This window comes from Pistacia vera, unplaced genomic scaffold, assembly GCF_008641045.1.
Source record: "Pistacia vera cultivar Batoury unplaced genomic scaffold, PisVer_v2 Contig506, whole genome shotgun sequence".
Taxonomy (NCBI): Eukaryota; Viridiplantae; Streptophyta; class Magnoliopsida; order Sapindales; family Anacardiaceae; genus Pistacia; species Pistacia vera.
In genome coordinates this window covers 12362-32561 of record NW_022196342.1, presented here as the reverse complement: position 1 = coordinate 32561, position 20200 = coordinate 12362, and the positions used below count along the sequence as shown (strand labels likewise).

Here is a 20200-nt window from a genome sequence, read left to right as displayed (position 1 = left end):
GTTCGGATGGACTCTTCTGGTGCGTGAGCTACTTTGTTGAGTTCCCTGTGGAAGCGGTCAACGTAAGACTGCAGGGATTCGTCTCTTTCTTGCCTTATGTTGCTGAGGTAGCTCAAAGACATTGAAAATTTCCGGTTGGCTTGGAAATGCCGCAGGAATGTCGTGCTCATCTGAGGCCACGAACTGATAGACCCCGCTGGGAGCGACCTTAACCACCGTTTAGCGTGAGAAGTCAGCGTCACGGCCAAACAACGGCATTTCGCAAGGTCCGAAACCTGGTGGAGCTCCATCAGGTCGTTGAATTCATATAAATGATCATGCGGATCATAGTTTCCATCAAACGGCTGCATATCTAGCATTCTGAACCCTGGTGGGAGTGGAGCAGCTAGTACTTCAGGAGAAAATGGGGATGTAGAGGCGACCTGCGCCTGTTCGTTTTGCTGCTCCCTTAACCTGTCCAGAGCTCGCTGCAGCTCCTCAATTTGTGGTAACGGAGCCATACCTGGGTTGCTTTCATGCACTCATGCGAGCCCGGCCTTCCCGGTTGCCGTTCAGGAGAGTTCGGAGGTCGGATCCCTCCTCGCCTCGGCCGGTATTCCCAGCCGCGCTTGACACACGCTGACTAGAGGTGTGTGAAGGCGATGTATTGTTCGTGGCATTTTCACGACCCTCGCGGTGGTATGAACCGCCCTGCGAGGTGTTGGGGCCACCCGCATGAGAACGATCGGGATCGTTCTGTTGGTGGTGATCGGAATCATCGCGCCCAGCATTTTCGCTTGGGTTTGCTTGCGACGTGGCATGGGACAGCTCGGGATTTACTTTTTCACCGAGTCTCAGCTTTGCCGATACCCTGCTCGGGGTACCTTTTGTATTCGCCGACCCTTGGGAGCCCGTAGGCTTATTTTTTGCCACTTGCTTACCCTTGCGCTTACGCGCTGCAGTGCTCGCGGCACGGGCTATCGCCTTTTGCCACGCTTTCGCGCTACCTACAGGCGTTTTTGGCTGTTGTACCGCTCCGGCTGTCGTAGATGACATGCCTTGGTCCAGACGGTCCAACCTTTGGTTGACCGTCTGAATAGTATTGTCGAACCTCTCCAGGTAGCTTCTGATGGTGGGGTCCAGTTGCAGAGCTGCTGGGGTATTCCCAGCAGCATTTTGCGAAACTGGAGGTATGTTGGAAGGGGTGTGCCTCTGAGCTGGGGGGACTCCTTCCGCATGCTGGTTCCCCTGCTCAGGTTCAGATTGGCGGGCCATTGTAGCTGTAGGATCAGTAGGTCAAAGATTCTCCTGATGAAGGGTAGACACTAAAGCATGCCCTCCTTCTAGCGCCAAACTGTTGATGCTCGATTTAAGCACCAACGAATTCTCACGTGCGTAACGTTGATTGGCTGTTAAATACACGTGAAAATGGAATATATAGAGCGAAAATAAATGCAAATGGAGTTTTTTAAGTGGTTCGGATGCTAAGGTAGCAAGTCCTACGTCTACTGATTTGCATTGATATTAGTGTGGGTCAGGTCGCAACTGCGGACTGACTTACAAAAGAGTTGGAAAAGTAAAATGTCTTTACAGGAGAGAGAGAGAGTTTTCTCTTTGTATGAAAATGGCCGAATCCCCTTAATGAAGGGGTCTTCTTCATTTTATATCAAACTGAAGCGTGTAATCATCATTAAATCCATGGTTTGGTGTGATTGTCAGGATATAATCCGGCTTTACGTCCCATTTTCCCTTTCCCAAGCTGACTTCGCACGACTTATTGCAGGGAAATGGACGCGTGTGAGCTCCATATCATTTGGCAGGTCTGACGTGTGCGTGTTGCTCTGACGGGAGCAGGTCACCCTTCACGTGACTTCCCACGTCAGCCCTTTATTTTCCCGGGCATAACACCTACCAATATATACCCATTGTCACTACTGAAAGTTCATTAACAGGTGAATCTGTTGTCAGTTTATGGTTAACATGGAAAGGAGGTGAATACAAGTACAAAAACACTTTGGGGTTAGTCAAGTGTCTTGACCTTTCCGTTAATAAATTGGATGGAGCAGTTCCTGAAGAGATTATGAGTCTAGTAGGATTGATTGCCTTGAATCTTTCGAGAAACAATTTTAGTGGATCAATCCCTTCCAAGATTGGTCAATTAAAATCATTGGATTTCCTTGATCTATCAAGAAACCAATTTTCTGGTGAAATTCCGTCAAGCCTTTCTCTAATAAATCGCCTAAGTGTTATGGACTTGTCAAACAACAACTTGTCGGGAAAAATTCCAACAGGCACTCAACTCCAGAGCTTCAATGCCGCAATGTATGTGGGGAATCCCGGACTGTGTGGCCTCCCACTCCCAAATAAATGTCCTGGAGAAGAACCAGCCCAAGGTCCAACTACTACTAAAGGCAAAGAGGACACCGACATTGCAGAAGATGAGTTCATAACCCTTGGCTTTTACATAAGTTTGGCCCTTGGTTTCATTGCAGGGTTCTGGGGTGTTTGTTGCACTCTAGTGCTTAGTCAGTCAAGGAGACATGCCTACTTCAATTTCTTAGTTAATACCAGAGATAGGATCTACGTGGCAACAATGATAAATTTCGCCAAACTGAAGCAGTGGTTTAATAACTAAATGGTAATGCTTCTTTCAATACTAGTTAATGGGTGCCAACAACCAATTATTATGTTTAACATTATCCATAATTTGCTTTTAAATTTGTGATTTGGACAGGGAATTTATGGAAGTAAATTTTTGTCACCTTCTCCAAACACGCAATAATTCACAAAGATCAATTTAACTAATTATTTTACAAGAATGTTTTTAACATCAATGTTAAGAGCACTTCCAAATAAATTCTGAAATGTCTTTTGTTTTATATGTGTTTATTATGGTCCACCTTGTGAGATTGAGCCTCCTCAAATATGTTTAGTGTTGTTTCAAAAGTTAAGATTAAATACTCTGTTTTTTATCGTAAAAGTTATATATAAATATGCGAATAATACTGTATTTTCTTTATAAATTTTTAGGGTACAAAATAATTAGAAGAGTAATATAATATGAATATATTTGGATATAAAAATTATATTTAGTAAAAAAATATATGTTTAGTTTTTGTTTTCCTTTCAGTTGAATGTTATTTCTCATAGTAATGCATTTTTTTTTTTCTTTTCCCAGTCTCTGAAAGCAGCTGTTATGTCTCTGGGATGACATTCTCTCCAGCTAATTATGTATTTCACATTATATAATGTTAAGACTTGTTTGTTATGGAAAATAAAGAAAATAAAGAGAATGTTACCATCTTATAATATCAATGAATTCCAGTAATTACTCTTCAAAATACGTTATTGTAGTAGAGTTTTGTATTTATTATATATATATATTTTAGAATGAAAAATCTTTTTTAGTTAAACAAATTGTTTGAAATACTCTTTGAAGAATCGTTTGACAGAATTTTTGCAACATCCTACTTTAATGTGAAAACATCTACATTCAATCAAATTGGTTCCCTCAGCAAATTGACGTACCTTTGTCTCCATCAATTAAATTGGCGCTACGAGAGCCATAACTCCACTTTCGTTACAGTCTCACCTCAGATCTGCTTTCTCCACATCTCCGAGTATAGCCAATCGGTTCTCACTTCTTCCAGAACCTTAACAGTTGTTCACAAGTAAAGATGGACATGGAAGGCTTATCTGCGATCTGCGCCGATCTCGGTATGGTTGAAGAGGACGAACGAGACAATCGGTTTAGCTACTTCAAGGGCGAGTACTGTTTAGGTAAGATTCGTCAAAAGAAAGAAAATTGAAAACATGATTTATCAATTTACATTTAAAGGATTGGCTGTAAATGGAACATTGTGTCTACAGATTTGATACCGATTATTGAACACTGTCAAGATGATCGTAATTTGGTCTCAAATGCAGGTAATTTACAGTTAATTTGTTTTTGTTTATATCTTTATTTATAATGATAATTTTCTTACTTGGCATTTTGCAGTGAAGGTTTTGGTGTTTTTGACTATGCCCGTTGAACCTTCATCCAATGATATTCCTCAACAGATAGAGCATCTATGGGGTTTGAAGTCTTCAATTACATGTAGTGACACAGTCCCGGTGATTGTATTACTTCTCGAGGGTCCGTAGAAAATTTGGAACGGTAAGCTTAGAATTGGATTTGTGACCGGGTTGACAAATTACTACCAATTTTATTATTAAATAGCAATTAATGCTCATCATGTCTCTGCGTATATGTTTAATTTTGGTGAATTATGTTGATTTGTTTTATCTATTGTGATTGTTATTGTCAATGGATAGGTATAAATTTATATAGTGAAGCATTCACGGAGGATGACTGGAAGTTGGTACAATTGGTTCTGACTTTATTCCGCAATGTTCTTGCTGTCCAAGATATTCCGCGGCAGCAGCAGGCTGGGGGTTCTGCTAGTCAATTCATAACCTTGAGTGATGGATTTCTGGAACTTTTGTTCAATGAGAATGTGATGGACATAATTCTTGTGATAACTCTGCGTGTTGGTGGTTCTTCTGGCTATTTTGACAGGATATCTTGCTTTTACTGGAAATTTTTCATTACATATTTATGAGTCAAGATCCCGAATTCGTTGCCTCTGCTCATCTTAAGGGTTCCAAGGTGGACTACTTTATGTCCCTCTTTATCTGTTTGGCAAACGGGGAAGGTTAGACTGAATTAGCTAAGAAACTTTGAATAGAGTAATGATCAATTGGGAAGAAAACAGTACTTTTTAAATTTGTGTATGAAAGTTTTAAAATAAAACTAGAAACCTGATTTGGTGCTCAGAAGTTCAAAGAATATTTTTGATAACAATATTTTGAAAATTGAAATAGTGAATTGCTTTTCATCAACTATTTAGAAAAGAGTAGATCATTGAAAATGGATTCATTTTTTTTCCAAAAAATAACTTTTAAATATATTAAAACCATCTAAATAATGTCTTCGATTTCCCTTCAAAAAATCTGTTAAATAGATAGATTGAGAATTTTGTATTTGAAAATTGAAAATAGAAAAGTACTCTTGGAGCATTTCTATTAAGACTTATTGAAATTTGCCATGAATAGATTGAGAATTTTTTTTTTTTAACTTATAGAATTGCTTGATCTATGAAGCTTCTGTCCATCAACGTGACCATTGATTTAGTTACTCAATTGATTGGCTTCGTAAGTCTAATATTTGGTTCTAATGACTTTTTACACGATAGATGGGTGGAGACACGAAGGCTGCTCTTGATTTTCTCAAATCACTAATAGCAGAGGAAGAAGAGAAAAGAAGGCTTTCAAGACTACACCAGAAAATGGTTTGTCATTCACAATTTAGTGGAACATTTACCAGGCTTACCATAGATGATCCTGTTGCACAAATCTTTCACCTCGTTTTCTTTTCTATTTTCCTATTTAATATTGATGGAACCCTCTTCCACAACTGAACCAAGCAATAATTCCACAGTAAACAAAATAGCAAATACCAGCAAAACAGTAGAAAGCATAGCCAAACCCAGAAAGATGATAAGTATATTGATATAATCGAGAACTGTATCAGACAAGAACAACCAAAAAGGAAAATTAACACAACTAAAAGAACAGTAAAAGGATAACAAAAATGGACATAAACATGTTGGACTTCGAGGGCCAACTCCTCCCTAATTGCTAACTTCAAGGATTAGCTCCTCCCAAATTTTCTTATATTCTTCTCTACCCTAATCTGCTCTCTCCCTCTCTTTTTCTTTTTATCCTCTCTCTAGCTCTCTCTCTCTCTCTCTCTTTCTCTAACTGAATTCCTTTGCTGTCCTAACCTCCAATCGCTACCTGTCCCAGCCTAAAACCATGGAAGTTTCCTGCCAACATCCCCTCAATCCACTACTTGCTACCTTATTTCACTTTTTTGACACCCTCATTGTCCTGGTCCCATCATTACCCTCCCCAAGCAGCACCACCTTGTCCTCAAGGTGGGAAGATGGAAATTGTTTACCCGACGCCACCCCATTCCTTCACTCGGTCATCATCCTTCCCTTCTTTACCCAACTCTTCCTCATCTTCTTCTTCGACCAAAATTATTTGAAATTGTTTTTCACCGCAACAGTGTCCCGAAGAGAATTTGGCGTCACATCGGAAAAAGAGCCCTTTCTCTTTTTTCCATTGAATCTCTTCTTTTGTCATTCACCAGAAATGGGGTGATCTTTGTGGAATAAAACTGGAATCGGACGGGCGATTCACTATTGCACTCAAACGCCGGTAACTAAAAGCTGTCGCAACACCAGATGGTGCCTCTTCCCAAGATCGACGCACTGGCAAAAAGTTGCCGGCATATCTTGGCTGATCGATGAAGGGAAACACCCGTCAACTCCCACTCTAAGAACTCAACAATTTGGGCTAGGTCATGGGTTTTTCATGGGCTTAGGTAGAACTCTCCTTGGAAAACCGGTTTGCCAAGAGAGGGTGCCCAAGTCTTTATAACCCACATGCCCACCCTTTTCCCTTTCAATGTGGGATCCTAACATTCCACCACGCTTCCGCAACTGACGTCCATGTCTGCCTCTTTGCCCTCGTCGGCCTCTTTACCCCTACGCGAATCCCCTTTCCCACGGGCCTCCATGCCCTTTCTCGGGGTAGCAGCCCGGACCCAAGGTCAGCCTGCCACTGGTCAGCCTACCACGCGTACGCTGCTACATAGGCGCAGGATCATGCTCTGATACCAATTGATAAGAACCCGCTCTAGGCCATAGGTCTTTCATAGGCTTGGGTATAACTCTCCTTGGAAAACCAGCTTGCCAAGGGAGGGTGCCCAAGCCTTTATAACCCACATGCACACCATTTTCCCTTTCAATGTGGGATTCTAACAAATATTTAGTTATAAACATTTCTGTTAGGGCACTTATTATAAATTACTAGTAATGGTGTACAAGCATAAGTGTTCTTTGCCAAAAACCATATACTTAGTAATGCATGTCTAGAAGTCAAAATCAAATGTATGGCCTCTGATGCTATTTTTGTTATTCTTCTTTCTAGTGATCTTGCAAATTTAGTAGAAATGATATATGTACTTGTACGACTCATGGAGAATCTTCAATCACGTGGTGTGTTAAGGGTATGTTTCTTATTTGCATAGTGATTAGGTTGGAAAACTGGTTAATTGTAGTTATCTTAGGTTGTATCATCTTATCAAACATCTCAATAATTAAGTGTTATTGTAATACCAGACATATTACTCCTACATAGCTAAAACATTCTGGAACATAGGGGATTTTGATTAACTAGATAGTTGAAAGTTCTGAGTGTTTTATTACGTGAAGTCCTCTGTGTGTGTATATGATAGAGACCTGAACTTCCCCTGTGACACTCCACTCACGGAACACCTCCCAGATTATTTGGATTCTACTGGTTATCAACCCAGAAGTTTTAGTCAGCCAATTTTAATCAAAACACTACTCTCAATGGAACGCAACAATGTTGGACAGATTCAATATTTATATTCATTGACAATTCAACGTAAATTCTATTCGAATAACAATTCTCTTACAACTAAAATAAAGCATTAATCAATTAAATCATAAACCAGCTCAAATGAGTCTGCATACAATAAGAACCCACTGGACTTCGAGAGCCAGCATCTCCCCAATTCCCTTCCCTTTACAAATTCGATACCCTGACAGATCCTTCCCGCTGCCTTTTATTCTTCGTGCTCTATTGTTGTAACTGAATTCAGCTCGCCAACCAATCAGCATTTGCCACTTGTCCCTTTCCCATAAACCCAAAACCACCTTCTATCACGCTCAAAGTCTGACCTGAGTCTCTCAATCCTCTGTTTGCACCCTTATTTTTTCTCCTATATACCAAGGTGTTGTTGGTCTCATCATTACCACCCCACCCCACCCCCCAAGGAGAATCACCTTGTCCTCAAGGTGAAAGGAGGGAAACTGCAGTTGGATGGTGGAGAACTCTTCCCAAGCACTTTCAAAATCTGGTAGGCCTTTCCATTTAATTAAAACTTCCCAAGTCCCATTCAGTAGCTTTCTTTTCTTTAGCACAGCTTCTGGTGACCTTACTAAAATCAAGTCCTCATCCAGGCCAGTTGGAAGGGGTTGGACATTCGAGGGTGGAGAAGACTACTTCCTAAGTTAGGACACATGAAAGACGTTGTGAATCCGAGTTGTGGATGGTAGCTGCAGTCGGTAATCGACTGATCTAATTTTTTTTGTAATCACAAAAGGCCCATAGAATCGTGGACTCAACTTCTCATTCTAACGACAGGCCAAGGAGCGAAGGCGGTAAACTGAATCTCCTACTTCAAAGTTGACTTCTCTCTGTTTGTTGTCCGCAAACTACTTCATCCGATTTTGAGCTTTGACTAAATTATCTTTTAGTTCTTGAAGGATATTGTTGCGGTCATGTAGTTGTTGGTTTACTTCTTCAACATGGCAGGGATGTTCAGAATGTTTTAGGATGACTGGAGGATCTCGACCATACAGTGCCTTAAAGGGTGTCATGCTAATTTAGCTGCTAAACGTAGTATTAAACCAAAATTTTGCCCATGGAATCCATTTGGGCCACTGTTGAGGTTGAGCACTAACAAAGCAACGGAGATATGTTTCCAAACAACGGTTTAATACTTCCGATTGACCGTCTATTTGTGGGTGATAGGTTGAACTCATACGGAGTTGGGTTCCGGACTGCTTGAACATCTCACCCCAAAAATGACAAATGAACACCCGGTCGCGATCCGAGACAATAGAACGCGGGAACCCATGTAGCCGGACAACCTCTTTAATGAATAAACTTGCAACATCTTGAGCTGTATATGTTAGTGTATGCCCTAAGAACCAATCGTGTCATCGGTTCCGAGGCATTATGTTTTGTATATATATGTGAATGTATATAGTTTGTATATACATTTTATCTTATCAATAGAAGAAAGTGTTCTTATTTCACATGTGGTTTATTACTTCATTTATATATATGTATTACATGTGAAATGTCCGGATGATACAAATCTTTAGAAGATCAAAATCATCAAAGTATTCCCTACATAGGTAATATTAATTGGGCAATAATATTACATAGTAGGCATGCTGAATGCCTCCGTAGAATATCATGTGATGGTATTGGTGTGGGTGATTATAAAAGTTATATCACTAGGGCATTAGCATGGATACGCGGTTAGTGAACTGTTTATCGAATATGGCCATTTATGATGAATCACATGGACATTTAAAATGTAGTCAATGATTTATCATAAGATCGTACTAGGGTATTATTAATCCTTAGACCTGAGATATCACGGTTGGATTCTGCATAAACGCATATGGTTCATATGGTGTATAAACATGAGGCTAATCATGCCATGTGTTAATAAGCCGATTTGGCCATGTGTTGTTTATGTGTGAGGACAAGTGATAGTCAAGATGGGATCCGTTGACTTGGTATAGATTGATATCAAGTTCCTAGACAAATGTCAAGATACATTGGAAAAGGGAAATCTCCGGCCGGGGTATATAAAATGTTACATGAAAGGTTGTTTCATGGTGACACGTTCCATATGTATTGAATTAAAATTAAGATAAGGATTTTGACATACCATGAATCCATTCTTAATTGGGATTAGATAACGGAAGGATTTGATTATACAACGTGTATGATTGTAAAAGGTTCGTTGGAGTATATCTTCATTGTGACTTAGGGGTTATGGAGCATTGCTAGATGCCTACCATAATCAGTGGGAGTTTTGTTCATAAAGAGTTATGACAAAACATATCGAAATAGATTATGATATTGGGCCCACGGCTAGGCCACAGTGAACCTAAGAGGTCACACATAAAAACTAAGGAGAATGGAGAAATAGCCAAAGAGAGTTGATTATCCAAGGTTGGCTAGCACCTACCAAGGGTAATAAAGTTATTTATATGAAACATTTTCTTTATATTAAATTGGATTTTACAAGGGGTTGTAATTGTAAACAATTTAAGGGTTAAATTGTTATGTAAACAATTTAAGAGTTAAATTGTTAATTGTGATTAAATGTTAATCCAATGTTATAATTTAAAGAAGTTTAACAACTTCATAACAATTATGGAATTGTTTAAGGAAGTCCAAAACAATTATTGAATTGTTTACAAGGATTCCTATATAAAGAAAATGATATATCAATTTTTGTGTAGAGATCAAAATCTCTAGGAACCCTAATTTCTCTTGGTCAAATTTCTTCTTCCCTTGGTGTGGATACTCTTTTGCTTAATTTCTCTTGAAATTAAGAGGCTCCAAGGTTGCTAAGGGCTTAAGGTAACATGTTCTACCTTACTTATTTCAATTTGATTGAAATTTATTTTTAAACTATGACTATACTTGTTATAGTATGATATGCTTGATTCTCCATGCATCCATCTTTCAGTATACGGGTGCTTCAGGGTGAGAAAGTGGCTACACTTGGTCAAACGGTCTACCACCACCAAAATGGTATCAACTTGGTAAGCCCATGATGAAATCCATCGAAATGTCTTCCCACACCTGATTTGGAATAGGTAACGGTTGCAACAGCCCAGCCAGACTCAGAGTCTGATATTTACTCCTTTGGCAAACCTCACATGCCTCAATAAAGGTGCGTATATCTTTTTTCATACCCTCCCAATACACTACATTGGCCAAGCATTTGTAAATGCGAAAAAAACTTGAATGACCACCCATGGGAGACGAGTGAAACTCTTGTAATAACATCTAAATATGCGGCCCCGTGCATGGCACAACCAACCTGTCATGGTACATCAACTGGTTCCCCACCAGTTTATAGGGTAGTCGGCTGGATGGTTGAATAAGCAGTTCTTGCACTATTTTCCTCAACTTGGCATCTTGGTGGATCGCATTTTTCAAATCTTCTCTACCTGCAAAATAGCTCATGGATAAAGCATTAAGTTCCCCAACCTCAATTCTTCTAGATAGTGCGTCAGCTACTTTATTCTCTTGACCAGGTTTGTATTGAATATCAAAGCGGAGCCCCATCAATTTCATCACCCACTTTTTCTGATCTTCACTCAACAGTCTGACCATTTAAGAAGTGTAAACTCTTCTGATCTGTTTTTATCACGAAATGTCTGCCCAATAAATAGTGTCGCCATTTCTGAATTGCCATGACCACAGCCATAAGCTCCCTCTCATATACTGACTTAAGTCGGGACTGTAACAACAACCCTTTACTCAAAAACGCCAAGGGTCTATTTTCTTGCATGAGAACAACCCCCAACCCATGGCCAAACGCATATGCCTCAATCACGAATTCCTTAGAAAAATCGGGTATAGCTGAAACTGGTACTGAAGTCATGACCTACTTCAATTCTTCGAAGGCCCTCTGTGTGTCACTATTCCATTTTAATGCATCTTTCTTTAATAGTGCAGTTAGAGGAAGTGCAATTTTGCCATACCCACTGACAAAACTCCGATAATACCCTGTCAAGCCTAGGAATCCCTGAAAAGCTCTTAAATTTTTTGGAACTAGCCACTGAAGAATGCTATTAATTTTGAAAGAGTCAACTGCTACTTCGGCCGACGAAATGATGTGTCCTAAATACTCGAGTTCTCGTTGCCCAAAGAAACATTTTTTGTGGTTGGCGACTAACTTGTTCTCGTACAATGTCTGCAAGGTGATTGTTAAGTGTCACACGTGCTCTTCCATACTCGCACTGTATACTAGAATATCATAAAAAAACACCAGAATAAACTTCCGCAAGTACGGTCGAAAAATGGCATTTATTAGAACTTGGAAAGTTGTCGGTGCGTTGGTTAGTCCGAAGGGCATGACTAGGAATTCATAATGGCCTTCATGGGTCCGAAAGGCGGTCTTAGGGGTATCTTCTCCTCTCATTCTCCCGATGTCAAATCTAATTTGGAGAAGATTGTAGCCCCCTCCAATTCATCAAATAACTCATCCACTACTAAAATTGGGAATTTGTCCGGGATTGTTATTTTGTTTACCGCTCGATAATCAACACAGAATCTTCATCCGCCATCTTTCTTCTTAACCAGTAACATGGGCCTAGAGAATGGACTTACACTCGGTTTGATAATGCCAGAAGCTAACATTGTTCTGACAATTCTCTCAATCTCGTTTTTTTGGTAGTAGGGATAGCGGTAAGGTTGGATGTTTGGTGGTTGTGCTTTGGGTAAGAGCCGAATGGTGTGTTCATGGTTCCTAATGGGAGGTAATCCTGTTACAGGTTTAAAAACCCATTGGAACTGCTCCAAAACTTCCCTCAATTGACTGTCCACGTTGTCCCCATTTACCGGCTATTTTTGCAAAGATCCGAACTCCACTAAATAGCCCTGCCCTTCCTTCTAAATTGTCTTCAACATTGCTTTCAAAGATATCAACGTCTTGCTTAGCGCTGGATCCCCATAGAGTGTCACCGTCTTGCCCTTCTCCTTGAATGGCATTACTTGGTTCTTCCAATCTATCACGGTTTCTCCCAACGTTTCTAACCAGGCCATTCCTAACACCACATCCGAACTGTTCATGTCAAATAGGAAGAAATCCAACACTACAGTAACTCCCTGAAGATTAATACAGACTCCTCGGCATTCACCTTCACTTCTCACCCGGTAACCATCCCCTACCCTCACTCCAAACGACTGTGTTCCAGTAACAGGAATTTTTAATTTGTCCACTACTCCTCTACTAATGAAATTATGAGACACCCCACTATCAATCAAAACAATTAGCTTTGTATCCCGAATCTTCCCCTTTAATTTCATGGTTCTTGGCCCATTGATTCCCACGACAGAACCGAGTGACAACTCCACATCCTCTTGGTTAGCTTGCTCAGCTTCCTCGTTCATCTTTTTCCCTTTAACAAGTTGGGTTTCTTCCTCTTCTTCTTCAACAAGGATGACTTGAAATTGTCTGTCTCCACAACAATGACCAGGAAATTTTTTTGCATCACACCTAAAGCATAAACCTCTCTCTCTTTTCTTCTGGATCTCATTCTCAGTCATGTGTTTAAAGGGAAACTCTTTGCGATTAGGAAGGCTCTGCTCTATGGGTTGATTAACGGTGGGGTTAGTATTTGGAGTTGGAAATCGTCGCTGTTGGTCATAGAGGTTGTTAGGTTTGGGTATATTCGTGAAGGAAGGCTGGAAGATATTAGATTTGAATCCTTGGCTATTGGATCCTAACTGACGACCTGAACTCGTTCCAAAAGCGTTTTGACTTTTATTTGCAACACTAATTCCACCAAAATGTGTCCCTCTATTCAGCCCACTTTTAATTTCCTCTAAGGCCTAATTTTTGTCTTCAATCCTTTGGGCTAATTCAATTAATTGGATCAATGTTTCAGGCCTCCTCAACCTTACTTCAGCTTTAATCTCGGGCTTAAGCCCATTAATGAATGCAGTCCACAAAACACCTTCCCTAACCTCACGAAGAGGGGTAGATGTTGCTTCAAATTTTCTCTAATACTCCTCCACAGTTCCTATCTGTTTAATTGTCATTAACGTTTCGTAAGGTCCTTCCTCTTGAGACCCACTAAACCTATGAATAAGGGCAAGTTTAAAAGTGGCCCACGACGTCACCGGAGCTCGAATTTCCATCCATTGAAACCAATTCACAACATCACCTTCCATGCAAACCGCAACCGTGTTTAATCGATCATCTTCCTCCATGATTCTATACACACCGAAGTATCTCTCAATTCTGAAAAGCCACCCATATGGATCATCTCCTGTAAAGATCAATATATCCAGTTTTCGGCCACCATATTCCGGTCTTCCTCGCTCACAGTTGTTGTGATTGTCATTTGCCTCACCCTGGTTTTGGTCGTTTTCCTCATGAACTCCAGCTGATCCACTCCCTTCTCCCTTTCCAGCTTTTTCTTCATCTTTTCGTCTCATCCACACCTGCATCTCCACCAAACACTCTCTAATCGTACCCAGTTCGCTTTCAATCTTATCAACCCTGTTCTCCATTCTCGTTCCAACCATAACCTCGCTTTAATACCACTTTGATAGAGACCCGAACTTACCCTGTCACACTCCACTCACGGAACACCTCCCAAATTATTTGGATTCTATTGGTTATCAACCCAGAAGTTTCAGTCAACCAATTTTAATTAAAACACTACTCTCAATGGAACGCAACAATGTTGGACAGATTCAATATTTATATTCATTGACAATTCAACGTAAATTCTATTCGAATAACAATTCGAATAACAATTCTCTTACAACTAAAATAAAGCATTAATCAATTAAATCATAAACCAACTCATTTAGAATGAGTCTGCATACAATAAGAACCCACTGGACTTCGAGAGCCAGCATCTCCCCAATTCCCTTCCCTTTACAAATTCGATACCCTGATAGATCCTTCCCACTGCCTTTTATTCTTCGTGCTCTATTGTTGTAACTGAATTCAACTCCCCAACCAATTAGCATTTGCCACTTGTCACTTTCCCATAAACCCAAAACCACCCTCCATCGCGCTCAAAGCCTAACTTGAGTCTCTCAATCCTCTGTTTGCACCCTTATTTTTCCTCCTATATACCAAGGTGTTGTTGGTCTCACCAGTATATTTTGCATTTTTATTGCTAGTTGAGTGTTCTAAACTTTTTATTTGTGTAGCCCTCTTTTTGTGTGTGTAAGTAGTTCATAATATTTCTTCTTTGGTTTTGGTATTTAGTGCAACCGCAATAATGCAAAAAAAAAAATGGTTGTTTTGTGATTTAGGTTTCTAGAAAATCAAGGAAGGGGAGAAAAAAGGAGATTGCAAAGGGCAATAAGGAATTTGGAAATGAATTAATTGAGGATCATGCTACCATTCAGAATGAGGACTACGTCTCAAATGGTGAACCTCTTGCAGATAGTTGCATGTCATAGAAGGGAAACCCAGAAAATGCAACTTTTGCTGCAAAAGAAGACATGGACATCCTTGCTAAGATTGATAAGTCTGAAATGTTCATGCCGGACATAGAGAATCCTGAAGTCAATCTGTTGCAGACAAATAACAAAGAGTCTGATCACGCTGATGATCATATTTGTTGCAGTACTGGTGATTCTTCTGATAGTGAGCAGTCGGTAGCAACTAATGAAGTTGATTTTAAGGTTTCTACTTTCCTTTCAGCTTTTGCAAATTGCAACATCATTCAAAAACTGTGCTGGTTGCTAAAGTTTTATAAGAGCAATTCCAACCGTACCAATCGTTGCATAATTTGCATGTTGCGGTGCATCACTGATGACCTAGAGCTCTCTCCAATGCTATATCAGGTTAAGATTTGAAGCATTGTTGTTAGAGGCTATGAACAATTACATCTGGTCAAGAGGCTATGATTAAAGTTTTATTTGAACGGTGAGGATAAACTAAATTTCTTTTACTCATGCAGATCTCCCATCATTGATGTGAGTCCCAAGATCTCTTGTTCAACTGTTTGAGATCTTACTGGCTTAACTAGATAGTATCCCCAAAAACTAATTTCTTCCCAATTGCAATTTTTGAATTGATTGTGTTAATTCACTTATTTACATTTTTACATCTTAAAGTCAGTATTTGTCCACTGGATAATCCTTAAACAATTGGGGAGGGTGGCACTATAACCATCCTCGTTTATGTCTTAAACATACCTCAAAAGAATCAATGTCAGCTTGGGGGTTAACTTCATTATATGTAAAAGAAATAATTAATTTGGGCTTTTTCAATCGACAGGTGCAAAGATCATAAGAGGTGTAGCTTTATGATTGCAAATGCGTTGGATGGTGAGAAAAGGTTCATCGTTGCCTAGGTCTCCCGTAAACTCAAGCAACTTGGTTTGCATCCTCCTCAACAGAAGAGGTCTGAAGCCCAAACGCACTTGAGAGATGAAGAATTTAATGACTCTTCTATAGCTGATGCACACGATTCCGACAAAAAAACATTGCTATCACTCAGAAATAGGTAGTTACTAATTCATATTTTTGAATATCAAGGTGTTTTTGAGTATTGGCTTTCGATTTTATGCTAACCATGTTGCTCATTTGGATCAGTTTTCAATAGTCTTAGATTTCCAGCGTGCATTTGCTTTTAGATAGTTGGTAGATGCTGATATATCATATATGAGTGTGGAATTTGACATAACTAGTAGACTTACAAGTCACCACTTTCATGTGTTCTTACTCGGTCTTGTCCCAGCCTCATCATACCGAAGCTTGTTCTCGAGCTTTTTTCCATTCATTCCATTTGGAATCAGGTATTTTATTGCATGGAAGTCCATTATTTTCTTATCTCCTACAAATCTACTTCAATTAAACATTCGGATTTCATCTGGCAGTATGTTTAAATTGAGGTGTGTGGTCTGGTAGAAGTTAGAAATACATCTTTGTTAAATGTGATACCATATAGTCATTACATCCATGGTATTACAAACGCATTTATTTATGACTTGATTTTTGGAGGAACGACTTACGCCTACCCAAAGTTTGCTGTAAGGACAAAGTGGTACCCAAAAAGTTTGGAAATGACAAACAACCACTTTCCATCATGTTCTATTAGGAATTTTCATCAGCTAAAAGACAAAAAATGGTGAAAAGACTATAATACCCTTAACATCTTCTTCTTCTTCTCGGCATCACACATTAGCAACCTCTGCCACCAGCGTTTTGGCCATTTTTCTGGCCATTTTCCACCCAAAAACTCCTCCATCCACCCTCATGGCCCTCCCTCATTAAACCCACCTAATCCCGACACTGGTGCACCCATTAATCGCGAAAATGCGGCCACCATTATTCCTTATGACTACCCATATTTGAGACCAGATTCTGGTCGATATTCACCCCAGAAATCCACCATTCCACCACCATTCGAATCCCCACCATTCCCTCTTCGAAACCTAACCGCCCATCGCTCCTTTCCACTTGCCGTTTGTTGTCTAGTACTCAGTGTTTGCCCGCCCTCCAACTGTTTGAGAAAATTTTCCAACCAACCCAACAGACTTCCACTCCTTTGTTGATGATCATGGGCTCTTCTGGAGTTTGTTGTTGAAAATATTGTTATTGAAGTGTTGTTTGCTTGTGTGGGTTGTGTTTTTCAGTCGTCGTCACTCCTCAAGTCTCCCATCTTCGACATTTTCCATCACACACACAACGTGCTCGATAAAAGGTCGCAGTCACCGATCTCCATTCCCAACATGCGCCAGCAAGAGTCAGTGCCATTGTTTACCATTGGACTTCGCTAAAAAATGCTAAATCCGATTAAAAAATCTATCGATGAGGCAAGAGGGCTGTGCAAACGAGCTTGGGGTGAGAATGGATGCGGAGAAAAAGATTTAAAAATTAAAAATTTTGTGGTTGTAAATGAAATTACTATACTAACTTTTAGCTGACAAAAATCCCTAACAGAATATATAAAAAAAAATATAAATAAAAAATGTATTTGTTTGTCATTTCCAAACCTTTCAGGTACCAATCTATCTTTATGGCAAACTTTGGGTACGTGGAAGTTGTTCGGCCCTTGATTTTTTGTCTTATTGTTCATCTATCCATGCATCATTTTTCAGCTCCATTTACTGTGAACATGTTTCTTTTCAGACTGCTTGCATTTAGTGCAATTGAGCTTACATTATATTGCATTCACCTTACAGATTTCTCTTCTTAATGGTCTAATGCTATTTTGCAGAACTTTCTCTTATAATATAATCAATCATGTAATGCTCAGAAACACCGATTCTTTTTTGAAATTTAGAGGGCATATATTTAGCAAAATCCATAATGCAAGTAATTATTCTTTTATATCTGTGTTTATATTTCCAAATATTCAAGGCACTTTTAATTGATTGTATGAAATTTACTTCCAAAAAAGTAAATGATTTTCGGTCTTCGGATGTGATTTGGATAAAAGCCTGGTGCTCTGCCACCTCATTTCTTGTGTGGGACCAATCCCAAGATTTTTTTTTTTTTTTTTTTTTTTTATGGTCATTGACTGGACAGGAATCCAGATCCACCGGTAACTAAAATTTTATTTAATTAATGCTAGCGTAATAAATTTTATCGGCTTATTTTCTTTCCATCCCTACGTTCAAGGAAATAACACATAGACCCTACCAATATTAGAAATCACATTATCTCCCTTGACATTTCATAAAATCATCGAGAGAATGATTTGATCCATCCTAACCTTTGGTCCAAGATTTAATCAAATGCTAGCAAATCTTAAATCCCTATAAAAGCAAAAGTAAAGTGAACAAATGACAAATAATTAACAATACACACAAACACAAGATTTATAGTGGTTAACTTTTTAAATGAGAGTTATCTTTCGCGAAATTTCATTATGAAGAAAAAAAAAATTATAAGAATTTCTCATGAGTTTAACAAATTAGTTCTCTCACTAAACATCTCTTTGGTGGCTCTCATTATCTTTAATATATGAGATATTATTTCTAATACGACTCAACTTTTATTTTAATTCTTAATACAATAATATTTGTATTCTTCATGTTAGAAAACATATCACGATACAATACTAATTTGGATTGAATTTGGTTCTACAATCTTAACAATATCCTCCTAAAATTAATAATTGCTAATCAAATCTTAACTCTAAAACAATGTTTTTTTTATGCAAAAAAGAGTAAACTAAAGGTGAATTGCAAGTTTTTTTCCATTACGTGTACGAGTAAATTGTTGGTTCTGACTTTAAATAAGTTAACATCTATTAGAATTAGGGGTCTATCTAGTAGTTTAATACACTTATAAATTATAATTAATACACATTTTATTTATTCTAAATAAATAAATACAAACATATTTTATTGGGAATTTTTAAATAAATTTTATTATTATTTTTTTCAAATAACCAGCCGACAAAAATTGGATTGCAATAAATAATGAAAATTTTGTATTTGACCCCACATATTGACACGACATGATATGCCTAGATCAATCGAAGTTCGAAGTATCTAAATTTTGTCAAATTCCACGGTTCCACCTACGTTTTAATTTTAATTTTTCTGTGTCATTAATTAGACAAATTATAAATTTTGTCAAATTCCAATTACGTTGGAACAGGGAAATCCTTGGTTTACATTTTTTTTTTTTTTTTAAAAAAATTCAAGAATTCTTTTATCACCATTAACAATAGTAATTAGAAATTAGAAATTGAATACAAATGGGTTAATATATGACTAAGTAATTTGATTATTTAACGGATACGAACATTTTAATTTAATTTTCCGACTTAAAATTTTCACAGTTATCTACTATAATCTAAGGGTTTAATATATACATATTAAATTGTAATAAATTCATGGCCATAGATTTGTATTCCAATTAAGTTAAAAAATGACATCTCCAAATCTAATAATTTACACGAAAGATAATTTTTTTGAAAAAAAATTATTTATAAAATATAAAAATAAAAAATATTAGCCAAATTTGCAGTCAACCTTCAGAGATGAGCGTATCCATAGATTTGGTCAGGCCGGTGATGCTTTTCGGCCGACCTCCCCTAACCTAATCTGTCTTTTCAATACTCTTTTATTGAGCCGAATTTTTTTTTATTAGTTCATCTAAGAGCATGATTTGTGAACACAATTTGGACTTCGCCCAGTGGATAGTAAACTCAGTAAAATGGATTATTATCCATGAAGAACAAACTAAAGTTGTGTTTGCTTTTTCCAAAAAGCTAAATGAACCTAAAATTAACTACTTATGGGTGATTGAATAGTTCAATAGAGACTCTTGAGTGTATTACTCAAGAAGTTTTAAGTTCGAGTTCTTCCTCAATTACTAATATGAATAGTTATTGGAGCTCTTATCTAACCGGTAGTCGCGTAACAAGAATATTCAAGATTGATCTTCACCACATTAATATCTTTCACGGTATAGGATTTTAATGTGCTTGGAATCAGACCCTCAATGCGGAGCTGGTTCATTACCTTGAGGTAATCCACAAGATTCAGTTCCTTGGAGAAGTCAGGTTGATTGTTTTTCATCAGGCATTATCATCAAGCCAGGAGAGATTGTAAGGGAAAGAAACAAGGGGATTGCGAAGAAGAAGATGAAAATCCTGTCAGGTTTCGCCATGATTGTGATTGAAATTTAACAAGCTGCGTATGGTTTTTGTACGAGAACTATGTTTTTGTTATGTAGTTGAATTGGAGACATTTGGAGTAGCCACATATAGATAGAGAGAGAGAGAGAGAGAGAGAGAGAGAGAGAGAGAGAGTTTGGGAAGTATTAGGAC

The 20200-nt window shown here is 38.5% G+C and overlaps 1 pseudogene; it reads left to right on the top strand.

Moving 5' to 3' along the window:
* Positions 1 to 3409: 3409 nt before the first annotated feature.
* LOC116105837 lies at positions 3410 to 5441 on the top strand (annotated as a pseudogene).
* Positions 5442 to 20200: the final 14759 nt, after the last annotated feature.